This window comes from Schistocerca americana, chromosome 3 (assembly GCF_021461395.2).
Source record: "Schistocerca americana isolate TAMUIC-IGC-003095 chromosome 3, iqSchAmer2.1, whole genome shotgun sequence".
Taxonomy (NCBI): Eukaryota; Metazoa; Arthropoda; class Insecta; order Orthoptera; family Acrididae; genus Schistocerca; species Schistocerca americana.
This window is the reverse complement of record NC_060121.1, coordinates 60,767,138-60,781,796: the sequence shown is the minus strand read 5'-3', so window position 1 is coordinate 60,781,796 and position 14,659 is coordinate 60,767,138.

Below are 14,659 nucleotides of genomic sequence, written 5' to 3'. Positions count from 1 at the left end.
GACGATGAAACACAGAAATTGCATCCGAATTTAATACAAAGGCACAATGCCGACTTAAGTACAAGAGGAGTGACACTTTAACTTTCAATGATTTGAACCTCTCCTGTGTGTCCAGTTTTAGATTCCGATGCTTCTCTTCAGGTTTACTGTATATCTTGGACCTTCTTATTGACGTAGAAACACAGAAATTGCATCCGAATTTAATACAAAAGGCACAATGCCGACTTAAGTACAAGAGGACTGACACTCTAACTCTCCATGATTTGAACCTCTCCTGTGAGTCCAGTTTTAGATTGCGATGCTTCACTTCAGGTTTACTGTATACCTTGGACCTTCTTATTGACGATGAAACACAGTAATTGCATCCGAATTTAATACAAGAATCACAATGCCGACTTAAGTACAAGAGGACTGACACTGTAACTTACTATGGTTTGAACCTCTCCTGTGACTCCAGTTTTAGATTCCGATGCTTCACTTCATTTTTACTGTATCCCTTGGACCTTCTTTTTGACGCTGAAACACAGAAATTGCATCTGAATTTAATACAAAAGGCACAATGCCGACTAAAGTACTGGAGGACTGACACTCTAACTTTGTAAGATTTGAACCTCTCCTGTCAGTCCAGTTTTAGATTCCGATGCATCACTTCAGTTTTACTGTATCCCTTGGGCCTTCTTATTGACGATGAAGAAAAGATTTTGCATCCGAATTTAATACAAAAGGCACAATGCCGACATAAGTACAAGAGGACTGACACTATAACTTTCTATGATTTGAACCTTTCCTGTGAGTCCAGTGTTAGATTCCGATGCTTCACTTCAGGTTTACTGAATACCTTGGACTTTCTTATTGACGATGAAACACAGAAATTGCATCCCAGTTTTAATACAAAAGGAACAATGCCGACTAAAGTACAAGAGGACTGACACTCTAACTGTCTATGATTTGAACCTCCCCTGTGAGTCCAGCTTTAGATTCCGATGCTTCACTTCAGGATTACTGTATACCTTGGGCCTTCTTATTGACGATGAAACACAGAAATTGCATCCGAATTTAACACAAAAGGCGGAATGACGACTTAAGTACAGGAGGACTGACACTCTAACTATCTACGATTTGAACCTCTCCCGTGAGTCCACTTTTAGATACCGATTCTTCACTTCAGTTTTACTGTATCCCTTGGACCTTCTTATTGACGATGAAGCACAGATTTTGCATCCGAATTTAATACAAATCGCACAATGCCGACTTAAGTACAAAAGGACTGACACTCTAACTTTCTATGATTTGAACCTCTCCTGTGAGTCCAGTTTTAGATTCCGATGCATCACTTCATGTTTACTGTATATCTTGGACCTTCTTGTTGACGATGAAACACAGAAATTGCATCCGAGTTTAATACGAAAGGCACAATGCCGACTTCAGTACAAGAGGACTAACACTCTAACTTTCTATGATTTGAACCTCTTCTGTGAGTCCAGTTTTAGATTCCGATGCTTCACTTCAGGATTACTCTATACCTTGGGCCTTCGTTTTGACGATGAAACACAGAAATTGCGTCCGAATGTAATACAAAAGGCACAATGCCGACTTAAGTACAAGAGGGATGACACTCTAACTTTCTATGATTTGAACCTCTCCTGTGAGTCCAGTTTTAGATTCCGATGCTTCACTTCAGGTTTACTGTATACCTTGGAGCTTCTTATTGACGATGAAACACAGAAATTGCATCCGAATTTAATACAAAAGGCACAATGCCGACTTAAGTACAAGAGGACTAACACTCTAACTTTATATGATTTGAACCTCTCCTGTGAGACCAGTTTTACATTCCGATGCTTCACTTCAGGTTTACTGTATCCTTTGGACCTTCTCATTGACGATGAAACACAGAAATTGCATCTCAATTCAATACAAAAGGCACAATGCCGACTAAAGTACAAGAGGACTGACGCTCTAACTTTCTATGATTTGAACTGCTCCCGAGAGTCCAGTTTTAGATTCCGATGCTTCACCTCAGTTTTACTGTATCATTAGGACCTTCTTATTGACGATGAAGCACAGATTTTGCATCCGAATTTAATACAAAAGGCACAATGCCGACAATAGTACAAGTGGCCTGACACTCTAACTTTCTATGATTTGAACCGCTTCTGTGAGCCCAGATTTAGATTCCGATGCTTCACTTCAGGTTTACTGTATCCTTTGGACCTTCTCATTGACGATGAAACACAGAAATTGCATCTCAATTCAATACAAAAGGCACAGTGCCGACTAAAGTACAAGAGGACTGACACTCTAAAATTCTATGATTTGAACTGCTCCTGAGAGTCCAGTTTTAGGTTCCGATGCTTCACTTCAGTTTTACTGTATCATTTGGACCTTCTTATTGACGATGAAGCACAGATTTTGCATCCGAATTTAATACAAAAGGCACAATGTCGACTTAAGTACAAGTGAACTGACACTCTAACTTTCTATGATTTGAACCTCTCCTGTGAGCCCAGTTTTAGATTCCGATGCATCACTTCTGGTTTACTGTATACCTTGGACCTTCTTATTGACGATGAAACACAGAAATTGCATCCGAATTTAATACAAAGGCACAATGCCGACTTAAGTACAAGAGGAGTGACACTTTAACTTTCTATGATTTGAACCTCTCCTGTGAGTCCAGTTTTAGATTCCGATGCTTCTCTTCAGGTTTACTGTATCCCTTGGACCTTCTTATTGACGTAGAAACACAGAAATTGCATCCGAATTTAATACAAAAGGCACAATGCCGACTTAAGTACAAGAGGACTGACACTCTAACTCTCCATGATTTGAACCTCTCCTGTGAGTCCAGTTTTACATTCCGTTGCTTCACTTCAGGTTTACTGTATCCCTTAAACCTTCTTATTGACGCTGAAACACAGAAATTGCATCTGAATTTAATACAAAAGGCACAATGCCGACTAAAGTACAGGAGGACTGACACACTAACTTTCTATGATTTGAACCTCTCCTGTGAGTCCAGTTTTAGATTCCGATGCTTCATTTCAGTTTTACTGTATCCCTTGGGCCTTCTTATTGACGATCAAGAACAGATTTTGCATCCGAATTTAATACAAACGGCACAATGCCGACTTAAGTACAAGAGGACTGACACTCTAACTTTCAATGATTTGAACCTCTCCTGTGAGTCCAGTTTTAGATTCCGATGCTTCACTTCAGGTTTACTGTATACCTTGGACCTTCTTATTGACGATGAAACACAGAAATTGCATCCCAGTTTTAATACAAAAGGCACAATGCCGACTAAAGTACAAGAGGACTGACACTCAAACTTTCTATGATTTGAACCTCTCCTGTGAGTCCAGCTTTAGATTCCGATGCTTCACTTCAGGATTACTGTATACTTTGGGCCTTCTTATTGACGATTAAACACAGAAATCGCATCCGAATTTAATACAAAAGGCACAATGCCGACTTAAGTACAAGAGGACTGACACTCTAACTTTCTATGATTTGAACCTCTCCTGTGAGTCCAGTTTTAGATTCCGATGCATCACTTCACGTTTACTGTATACCTTGGACCTTCTTATTGACGATGAATCACAGAAATTGCATCCGAGTTTAATACGAAAGGCACAATGCCGACTTAAGTACAAGAGGACTGACACTCTAACTTTCTACGATTTGAACCTCTCCTGTGAGTCCAGTTTTGGATTCCGATGCTTCAGTTCAGGTTTACTGTATCCCTTGGATCTTCTTATTGACGTTGAAACACAGAAATTGCATCCGAATTTAATACAAAAGGCACAATGCCGACTTAAGTACAAGAGGGCTGACACTCTAACTTTCTATGTTTTGAACCTCTCCCATGAATCCAGTTTTAGATTCCAGTGCTTCACTTCAGGTTTACTGTATCCCTTGGACCTTCTTATTGACGCTGAAACACAGAAATAGCTTCTGAATTTAATACAAAAGGCACAATGCCGACTAAAGTACAAGAGGACTGACACTCTAACTTTCTGTGATTTGAACCTCTCCTGTGAGTCCAGTTTTTGATTCCGATGCTTCACTTCAGTTTTACTGTATCCCTTGGACCTTCGTATTGACGATGAAACACAGAAATTGCATCCGAATTTAATACAAAAGGCACAATGCCGACTTAAGTACAATCGGAGTGACACTCTAAATTTCTATGATTTGAACCTCTCCTGTGAGTCCAGTTTTAGGTTCCGATGCTTCACTTCAGAATTACTGTATACCTTGGACCTTCTTATTGACGATGAAATACAGAAATTGCATCCGAATTTAACACAAAAGGCACAATGCCGACTTAAGTACAAGAGGACTGACACTCTAACTTTCTATGATTTGAACCACTCCTGTGAGTCCAGTTTTAGATTCCGATGCTTCACTTCATGTTTACTGTATCCTTTGGACCTTCTTATTGACGATGAAACACAGTAATTGCATCCGAATTTAATAGAAGAATCACAATGCCGACTTAAGTACAAGAGGACTGACACTCTAACTTTCTATGGTTTGAACCTCTCCTGTGAGTCCAGTTTTAGATTCCGATGCTTCACTTCATTTTTACTGTATCCCTTGGACCTTCTTTTTGACGCTGAAACACAGAAATTGCATCTGAATTTAATACAACAGGCACAATGCCGACTAAAGTACTGGAGGACTGACACTCTAACTTTGTATGATTTGAACCTCTCCTGTCAGTCCAGTTTTAGATTCCGTTGCATCACTTCAGTTTTACTGTATCCCTTGGGCCTTCTTATTGACGATGAAGAAAAGATTTTTCATCCGAATTTAATACAAAAGGCACAATGCCGACATAAGTACAAGAGGACTGACACTATAACTTTCTATGATTTGAACCTTTCCTGTGAGTCCAGTGTTAGATTCCGATGCTTCACTTCAGGTTTACTGAATACCTAGGACCTTCTTATTGACGATGAAACACAGAAATTGCATCCCAGTTTTAATACAAAAGGAACAATGCCGACTAAAGTACAAGAGGACTGACACTCTAACTGTCTATGATTTGAACCTCCCCTGTGAGTCCAGCTTTAGATTCCGATGCTTCACTTCAGGATTACTGTATACCTTGGGCCTTCTTATTGACGATGAAACACAGAAATTGCATCCGAATTTAACACAAAAGGCGGAATGACGTCTTAAGTACAGGAGGACTGACACTCTAACTATCTACGATTTGAACCTCTCCCGTGAGTCCACTTTTAGATACCGATGCTTCACTTCAGTTTTACTGTATCCCTTGGACCTTCTTATTGACGATGAATCACAGATTTTGCATCCGAATTTAATACAAATGGCACAATGCCGACTTAAGTACAAAAGGACTGACACTCTAACTTTCTATGATTTGAACCTCTCCTGTGAGTCGAGTTTTAGATTCCGATGCTTCTCTTCAGGTTTACTGTATCCCTTGGACCTTCTTATTGACGTAGAAACGCAGAAATTGCATCCGAATTTAATACAAAAGGCACAATGCCGACTTAAGTACAAGAGGACTGACACTCTAACTGTCTATGATTTGAACCTCCCCTGTGAGTCCAGCTTTAGATTCCGATGCTTCACTTCAGGATTACTGTATACCTTGGGCCTTCTTATTGACGATGAAACACAGAAATTGCATCCGAATTTAACACAAAAGGCGGAATGACGACTTAAGTACAGGAGGACTGACACTCTAACTATCTACGATTTGAACCTCTCCCGTGAGTCCACTTTTAGATACCGATGCTTCACTTCAGTTTTACTGTATCCCTTGGACCTTCTTATTGACGATGAAACACAGAAATTGCATCCGAATTTAATACAAAGGCACAATGCCGACTTAAGTACAAGAGGAGTGACACTTTAACTTTCTATGATTTGAACCTCTCCTGTGAGTCCAGTTTTAGATTCCGATGCTTCTCTTCAGGTTTACTGTATCCCTTGGACCTTCTTATTGACGTAGAAACGCAGAAATTGCATCCGAATTTAATACAAAAGGCACAATGCCGACTTAAGTACAAGAGGACTGACACTCTAACACTCCATGATTTGAAACTCTCCTGTGAGTCCACTTTTAGATTGCGATGCTTCACTTCAGGTTTACTGTATACCTTGGACCTTCTTATTGACGATGAAATACAGATATTGCATCCGAATATAATACAAAAGGCACAATGCCGACTTAAGTACAAGAGGACTGACACTCTAACTTTCTATGATTTGAACCTCTCCTGTGAGTCCAGTTTTAGATTCCGATGCTTCACTTCAGGTTTACTGTATCCCTTGGAAATTCTTATTGACGATGAAACACAGTAATTGCATCCGAATTTAATACAAGAATCACAATGCCGACTTAAGTACAAGAGGACTGACACTCTAACTTTCTATGGTTTGAACCTCTCCTGTGACTCCAGTTTTAGATTCCGTTGCTTCACTTCAGGTTTACTGTATCCCTTAAACCTTCTTATTGACGCTGAAACACAGAAACTGCATCTGAATTTAATACAAAAGGCACAATGCCGCCTAAAGTACAGGAGGACTGACACACTAACTTTCTATGATTTGAACCTCTCCTGTGAGTCCAGTTTTAGATTCCGATGCTTCATTTCAGTTTTACTGTATCCCTTGGGCCTTCTTATTGACGATGAAGCACAGATTTTGCATCCGAATTTAATACAAAATGCACAATTCCGACTTAAGTACAAGAGGACTGACACTCTAACTTTCAATGATTTGAACCGCTCCTGTGAGTGCAGTTTTAGATTCCGATGCTTCACTTCAGGTTTACTGTATACCTTGGACCTTCTTATTGACGATGAAACACAGAAATTGCATCCCAGTTTTAATACAAAAGGCACAATGCCGACTAAAGTACAAGAGGACTGACACTCAAACTTTCTATGATTTGAACCTCTCCTGTGAGTCCAGCTTTAGATTCCGATGCTTCACTTCAGGATTACTGTATACTTTGGGCCTTCTTATTGACGATGAAACACAGAAATTGCATCCGAATTTAGTACAAAAGGCACAATGCCGGCTTAAGTACAAGAGGACTGACCCTCTAACATTCTACGATTTGAAACTCTCCGGTGAGTCCAGTTATAGATTTCGATGCTTCACTTCAGGTTTACGGTATCCCTTGGACCTTCTTATTGACGCTGAAACACAGAAATAGCTTCTGAATTTAATACAAAAGGCACAATGCCGACTAAAGTACAAGAAGGCTGACACTCTAACTTTCTATGATTTAAACCTCTCCTGAGAGTCCAGTTTTAGATTCCGATGCTTCACTTCTGTTTTACTGTATCCCTTGGACCTTCTTATTGACGATGAAGCACAGATTTTGCATCCGAATTTAATACAAAAGGCACAATGCCGACAATAGTACAAGTGGACTGGCACTCTAACTTTCTATGATTTGAACCGCTTCTGTGAGCCTAGATTTAGATTCCGATGCTTCACTTCAGGTTTACTGTATCCTTTGGACCTTCTCATTGACGATGAAACACAGAAATTGCATCTCAATTCAATTCAAAAGGCACAATGCCGACTAAAGTACAAGAGGACTGACACTCTAACTTTCTATGATTTGAACTGCTCCTGAGAGTCCAGTTTTAGATTCCGATGCTTCACTTCAGTTTTACTGTATCATTTGGACCTTGTTATTGACGATGAAGCACAGATATTGCATCCGAATTTAATACAAAAGGCACAATGTCGACTAAAGTACAAGAGGACTGACACTCAAACTTTCTATGATTTGAACCTCTCCTGTGAGTCCAGCTTTAGATTCCGATGCTTCACTTCAGGATTACTGTATACTTTGGGCCTTCTTATTGACGATTAAACACAGAAATCGCATCCGAATTTAATACAAAAGGCACAATGCCGACTTAAGTACAAGAGGACTGACACTCTAACTTTCTATGATTTAAACCTCTCCTGAGAGTCCAGTTTTAGATTCCGATGCTTCACTTCTGTTTTACTGTATCCCTTGGACCTTCTTATTGACGATGAAGCACAGATTTTGCATCCGAATTTAATACAAAAGGCACAATGCCGACAATAGTACAAGTGGACTGGCACTCTAACTTTCTATGATTTGAACCGCTTCTGTGAGTCCAGTTTTAGATTCCGATGCTTCACTTCAGGATTACTCTATACCTTGGGCCTTCGTTTTGACGATGAAACACAGAAATTGCGTCCGAATGTAATACAAAAGGCACAATGCCGACTTAAGTACAAGAGGGATGACACTCTAACTTTCTATGATTTGAACCTCTCCTGTGAGTCCAGTTTTAGATTCCGATGCTTCACTTCAGGTTTACTGTATACCTTGGAGCTTCTTATTGACGATGAAACACAGAAATTGCATCCGAATTTAATACAAAAGGCACAATGCCGACTTAAGTACAAGAGGACTAACAGTCTAACATTATATGATTTGAACCTCTCCTGTGAGGCCAGTTTTACATTCCGATGCTTCACTTCAGGTTTACTGTATCCTTTGGACCTTCTCATTGACGATGAAACACAGAAATTGCATCTCAATTCAATACAAAAAGCACAATGCCGACTAAAGTACAAGAGGACTGACGCTCTAACTTTCTATGATTTGAACTGCTCCCGAGAGTCCAGTTTTAGATTCCGATGCTTCACTTCAGTTTTACTGTATCATTAGGACCTTCTTATTGACGATGAAGCACAGATTTTGCATCCGAATTTAATACAAAAGGCACAATGTCGACTTAAGTACAAGTGAACTGACACTCTAACTTTCTATGATTTGAACCTCTCCTGTGAGCCCAGTTTTAGATTCCGATGCATCACTTCTGGTTTACTGTATACCTTGGACCTTCTTATTGACGATGAAACACAGAAATTGCATCCGAATTTAATACAAAGGCACAATGCCGACTTAAGTACAAGAGGAGTGACACTTTAACTTTCTATGATTTGAACCTCTCCTGTGAGTCCAGTTTTAGATTCCGATGCTTCTCTTCAGGTTTACTGTATCCCTTGGACCTTCTTATTGACGTAGAAACACAGAAATTGCATCCGAATTTAATACAAAAGGCACAATGCCGACTTAAGTACAAGAGGACTGACACTCTAACACTCCATGATTTGAACCTCTCCTGTGAGTCCACTTTTAGATTGCGATGCTTCACTTCAGGTTTACTGTATACCTTGGAACTTCTTATTGACGATGAAATACAGATATTGCATCCGAATTTAATACAAAAGGCACAATGCCGACTTAAGTACAAGAGGACTGACACTCTAACTTTCTATGATTTGAACCACTCCTGTGAGTCCAGTTTTAGATTCCGATGCTTCACTTCAGGTTTACTGTATCCCTTGGAAATTCTTATTGACGATGAAACACAGTAATAGCATCCGAATTTAATACAAGAATCACAATGCCGACTTAAGTACAAGAGGACTGACACTCTAACTTTCTATGGTTTGAACCTCTCCTGTGACTCCAGTTTTACATTCCGTTGCTTCACTTCAGGTTTACTGTATCCCTTAAACCTTCTTATTGACGCTGAAACACAGAAATTGCATCTGAATTTAATACAAAAGGCACAATGCCGACTAAAGTACAGGAGGACTGACACACTAACTTTCTATGATTTGAACCTCTCCTGTGAGTCCAGTTTTAGATTCCGATGCTTCATTTCAGTTTTACTGTATCCCTTGGGCCTTCTTATTGACGATCAAGAACAGATTTTGCATCCGAATTTAATACAAACGGCACAATGCCGACTTAAGTACAAGAGGACTGACACTCTAACTTTCAATGATTTGAACCTCTCCTGTGAGTCCAGTTTTAGATTCCGATGCTTCACTTCAGGTTTACTGTATACCTTGGACCTTCTTATTGACGATGAAACACAGAAATTGCATCCCAGTTTTAATACAAAAGGCACAATGCCGACTAAAGTACAAGAGGACTGACACTCAAACTTTCTATGATTTGAACCTCTCCTGTGAGTCCAGCTTTAGATTCCGATGTTTCACTTCAGGATTACTGTATACTTTGGGCCTTCTTATTGACGATTAAACACAGAAATCGCATCCGAATTTAATACAAAAGGCACAATGCCGACTTAAGTACAAGTGGACTGACACTCTAACTTTCTATGATTTGAACCTCTCCTGTGAGTCCAGTTTTAGATTCCGATGCATCACTTCATGTTTACTGTATACCTTGGACCTTCTTATTGACGATGAATCACAGAAATTGCATCCGAGTTTAATACGAAAGGCACAATGCCGACTTAAGTACAAGAGGACTGACACTCTAACTTTCTACGATTTGAACCTCTCCTGTGAGTCCAGTTTTGGATTCCGATGCTTCAGTTCAGGTTTACTGTATCCCTTGGATCTTCTTATTGACGTTGAAACACAGAAATTGCATCCGAATTTAATACAAAAGGCACAATGCCGATTTAAGTACAAGAGGGCTGACACTCTAACTTTCTATGTTTTGAACCTCTCCCATGAATCCAGTTTTAGATTCCAGTGCTTCACTTCAGGTTTACTGTATCCCTTGGACCTTCTTATTGACGCTGAAACACAGAAATAGCTTCTGAATTTAATACAAAAGGCACAATGCCGACTAAAGTACTGGAGGACTGACACTCTAACTTTGTATGATTTGAACCTCTCCTGTCAGTCCAGTTTTAGATTCCGTTGCATCACTTCAGTTTTACTGTATCCCTTGGGCCTTCTTATTGACGATGAAGAAGAGATTTTGCATCCGAATTTAATACAAAAGGCACAATGCCGACATAAGTACAAGAGGACTGACACTATAACTTTCTATGATTTGAACCTTTCCTGTGAGTCCAGTGTTAGATTCCGATGCTTCACTACAGGTTTACTGAATACCTTGGACCTTCTTATTGACGATGAAACACAGAAATTGCATCCCAGTTTTAATACAAAAGGAACAATGCCGACTAAAGAACAAGAGGACTGACACTCTAACTGTCTATGATTTGAACCTCCCCTGTGAGTCCAGCTTTAGATTCCGATGCTTCACTTCAGGATTACTGTATACCTTGGGCCTTCTTATTGACGATGAAACACAGAAATTGCATCCGAATTTAACACAAAAGGCGGAATGACGACTTAAGTACAGGAGGACTGACACTCTAACTATCTACAATTTGAACCTCTCCCGTGAGTCCACTTTTAGATACCGATGCTTCACTTCAGTTTTACTGTATCCCTTGGACCTTCTTATTGACGATGAAGCACAGATTTTGCATCCGAATTTAATACAAATGGCACAATGCCGACTTAAGTACAAAAGGACTGACACTCTAACTTTCTATGATTTGAACCTCTCCTGTGAGTCCAGTTTTAGATTCCGATGCTTCTCTTCAGGTTTACTGTATCCCTTGGACCTTCTTATTGACGTAGAAACGCAGAAATTGCATCCGAATTTAATACAAAAGGCACAATGCCGACTTAAGTACAAGAGGACTGACACTCTAACTCTCCATGATTTGAACCTCTCCTGTGAGTCCACTTTTAGATTGCGATGCTTCACTTCAGGTTTACTGTATACCTTGGACCTTCTTATTGACGATGAAATACAGATATTGCATCCGAATTTAATACAAAAGGCACAATGCCGACTTAAGTACAAGAGGACTGACACTCTAACTTTCTATGATTTGAACCTCTCCTGTGAGTCCAGTTTTAGATTCCGATGCTTCACTTCACGTTTACTGTATCCCTTGGAAATTCTTATTGACGATGAAACACAGTAATTGCATCCGAATTTAATACAAGAATCACAATGCCGACTTAAGTACAAGAGGACTGACACTCTAACTTTCTATGGTTTGAACCTCTCCTGTGACTCCAGTTTTACATTCCGTTGCTTCACTTCAGGTTTACTGTATCCCTTAAACCTTCTTATTGACGCTGAAACACAGAAATTGCATCTGAATAAAATACAAAAGGCACAATGCCGACTAAAGTACAGGAGGACTGACACACTAACTTTCTATGATTTGAACCTCTCCTGTGAGTCCAGTTTTAGATTCCGATGCTTCATTTCAGTTTTACTGTATCCCTTGGGCCTTCTTATTGACGATGAAGAACAGATTTTGCATCCGAATTTAATACAAAATGCACAATGCCGACTTAAGTACAAGAGGACTGACACTCTAACTTTCAATGATTTGAACCTCTCCTGTGAGTCCAGTTTTAGATTCCGATGCTTCACTTCAGGTTTACTGTATACCTTGGACCTTCTTATTGACGATGAAACACAGAAATTGCATCCCAGTTTTAATACAAAAGGCACAATGCCGACTAAAGTACAAGAGGACTGACACTCAAACTTTCTATGATTTGAACCTCTCCTGTGAGTCCAGCTTTAGATTCCGATGCTTCACTTCAGGATTACTGTATACTTTGGGCCTTCTTATTGACGATTAAACACAGAAATCGCATCTGAATTTAATACAAAAGGCACAATGCCGACTTAAGTACAAGAGGACTGACACTCTAACTTTCTATGATTTGAACCTCTCCTGTGAGTCCAGTTTTAGATTCCGATGCATCACTTCATGTTTACTGTATACCTTGGACCTTCTTATTGACGATGAATCACAGAAATTGCATCCGAGTTTAATACGAAAGGCACAATGCAGACTTAAGTACAAGAGGACTGACACTCTAACTTTCTACGATTTGAACCTCTCCTGTGAGTCCAGTTTTGGATTCCGATGCTTCAGTTCAGGTTTACTGTATCCCTTGGATCTTCTTACTGACGTTGAAACACAGAAATTGCATCCGAATTTAATACAAAAGGCACAATGCCGACTTAGGTACAAGAGGGCTGACACTCTAACTTTCTATGATTTCAACCTCTCCCATGAATCCAGTTTTAGATTCCAGTGCTTCACTTCAGGTTTACTGTATCCCTTGGACCTTCTTATTGACGCTGAAACACAGAAATAGCTTCTGAATGTAATACAAAAGGCACAATGCCGACTAAAGTACAAGAGGTCTGACACTCTAACTTTCTGTGATTTGAACCTCTCCTGTGAGTCCAGTTATTGATTCCGATGATTCACTTCAGTTTTACTGTATCCCTTGGACCTTCTTACTGACGATGAAACACAGAAATTGTATCCGAATTTATTGCAAAAGGCACAATGCCGTCTTAAGTACAAAAGTACTGACACTCTAACTTTCTATGATTTGAACCTGTGCTGTGAGACCAGTTTTACATTCCGTAGCTTCACTTCAGGTTTACTGTATACCTTGGACCTTCTTATTGACGATGAAACACAGAAATTGCATCCGAATTTAATACAAAAGGCACAATGCCGGCTTAAGTACAAGAGGACTGACCCTCTAACATTCTACGATTTGAACCTCTCCGGTGAGTCCAGTTATAGATTTCGATGCTTCACTTCAGGTTTACGGTATCCCTTGGACCTTCTTATTGACGATGAAACACAGGATTTGCATCAGAATTTAATACAAAAGGCACAATGCCGACTAAAGTACAAGAAGACTGACACTCTAACTTTCTATGATTTAAACCTCTCCTGAGAGTCCAGTTTTAGATTCCGATGCTTCACTTCTGTTTTACTGTATCCCTTGGACCTTCTTATTGACGATGAAGCACAGATTTTGCATCCGAATTTAATACAAAAGGCACAATGCCGACAATAGTACAAGTGGACTGGCACTCTAACTTTCTATGATTTGAACCGCTTCTGTGAGCCTAGATTTAGATTCCGATGCTTCACTTCAGGTTTACTGTATCCTTTGGACCTTCTCATTGACGATGAAACACAGAAATTGCATCTCAATTCAATTCAAAAGGCACAATGCCGACTAAAGTACAAGAGGACTGACACTCTAACATTCTATGATTTGAACTGCTCCTGAGAGTCCAGTTTTAGATTCCGATGCTTCACTTCAGTTTTACTGTATCATTTGGACCTTGTTATTGACGATGAAGCACAGATATTGCATCCGAATTTAATACAAAAGGCACAATGTCGACTTAAGTACAAGTGAACTGACACTCTAACTTTCTATGATTTGAACCTCTCCTGTGAGCCCAGTTTTAGATTCCGATGCTTCACTTCAGGTTTACTGTATACCTTGGACCTTCTTATTGACGATGAAACACAGAAATTGCATCCGAATTTAATACAGAGGCACAATGCCGACTTAAGTTCAAGATGAGTGACACTTTAGCTTTCTCTGATTTGAACCTCTCCTGTGAGTCCAGTTTTAGATTCCGATGCTTCTCTTCAGGTTTACTGTATCCCTTGGACCTTCTTATTGACGTAGAAACGCAGAAATTGCATCCGAATTTTATACAAAAGGCACAATGCCGACTTAAGTACAAGAGGACTGACACTCTAACTCTCCATGATTTGAACCTCTCCTGTGAGTCCACTTTTAGATTGCGATGCTTCACTTCAGGTTTACTGTATACCTTGGACCTTCTTATTGACGATGAAATACAGATATTGCATCCGAATTTAATACAAAAGGCACAATGCCGACTTAAGTACAAGAGGACTGACACTCTAACTTTCTATGATTTGAACCACTCCTGTGAGTCCAGTTTTAG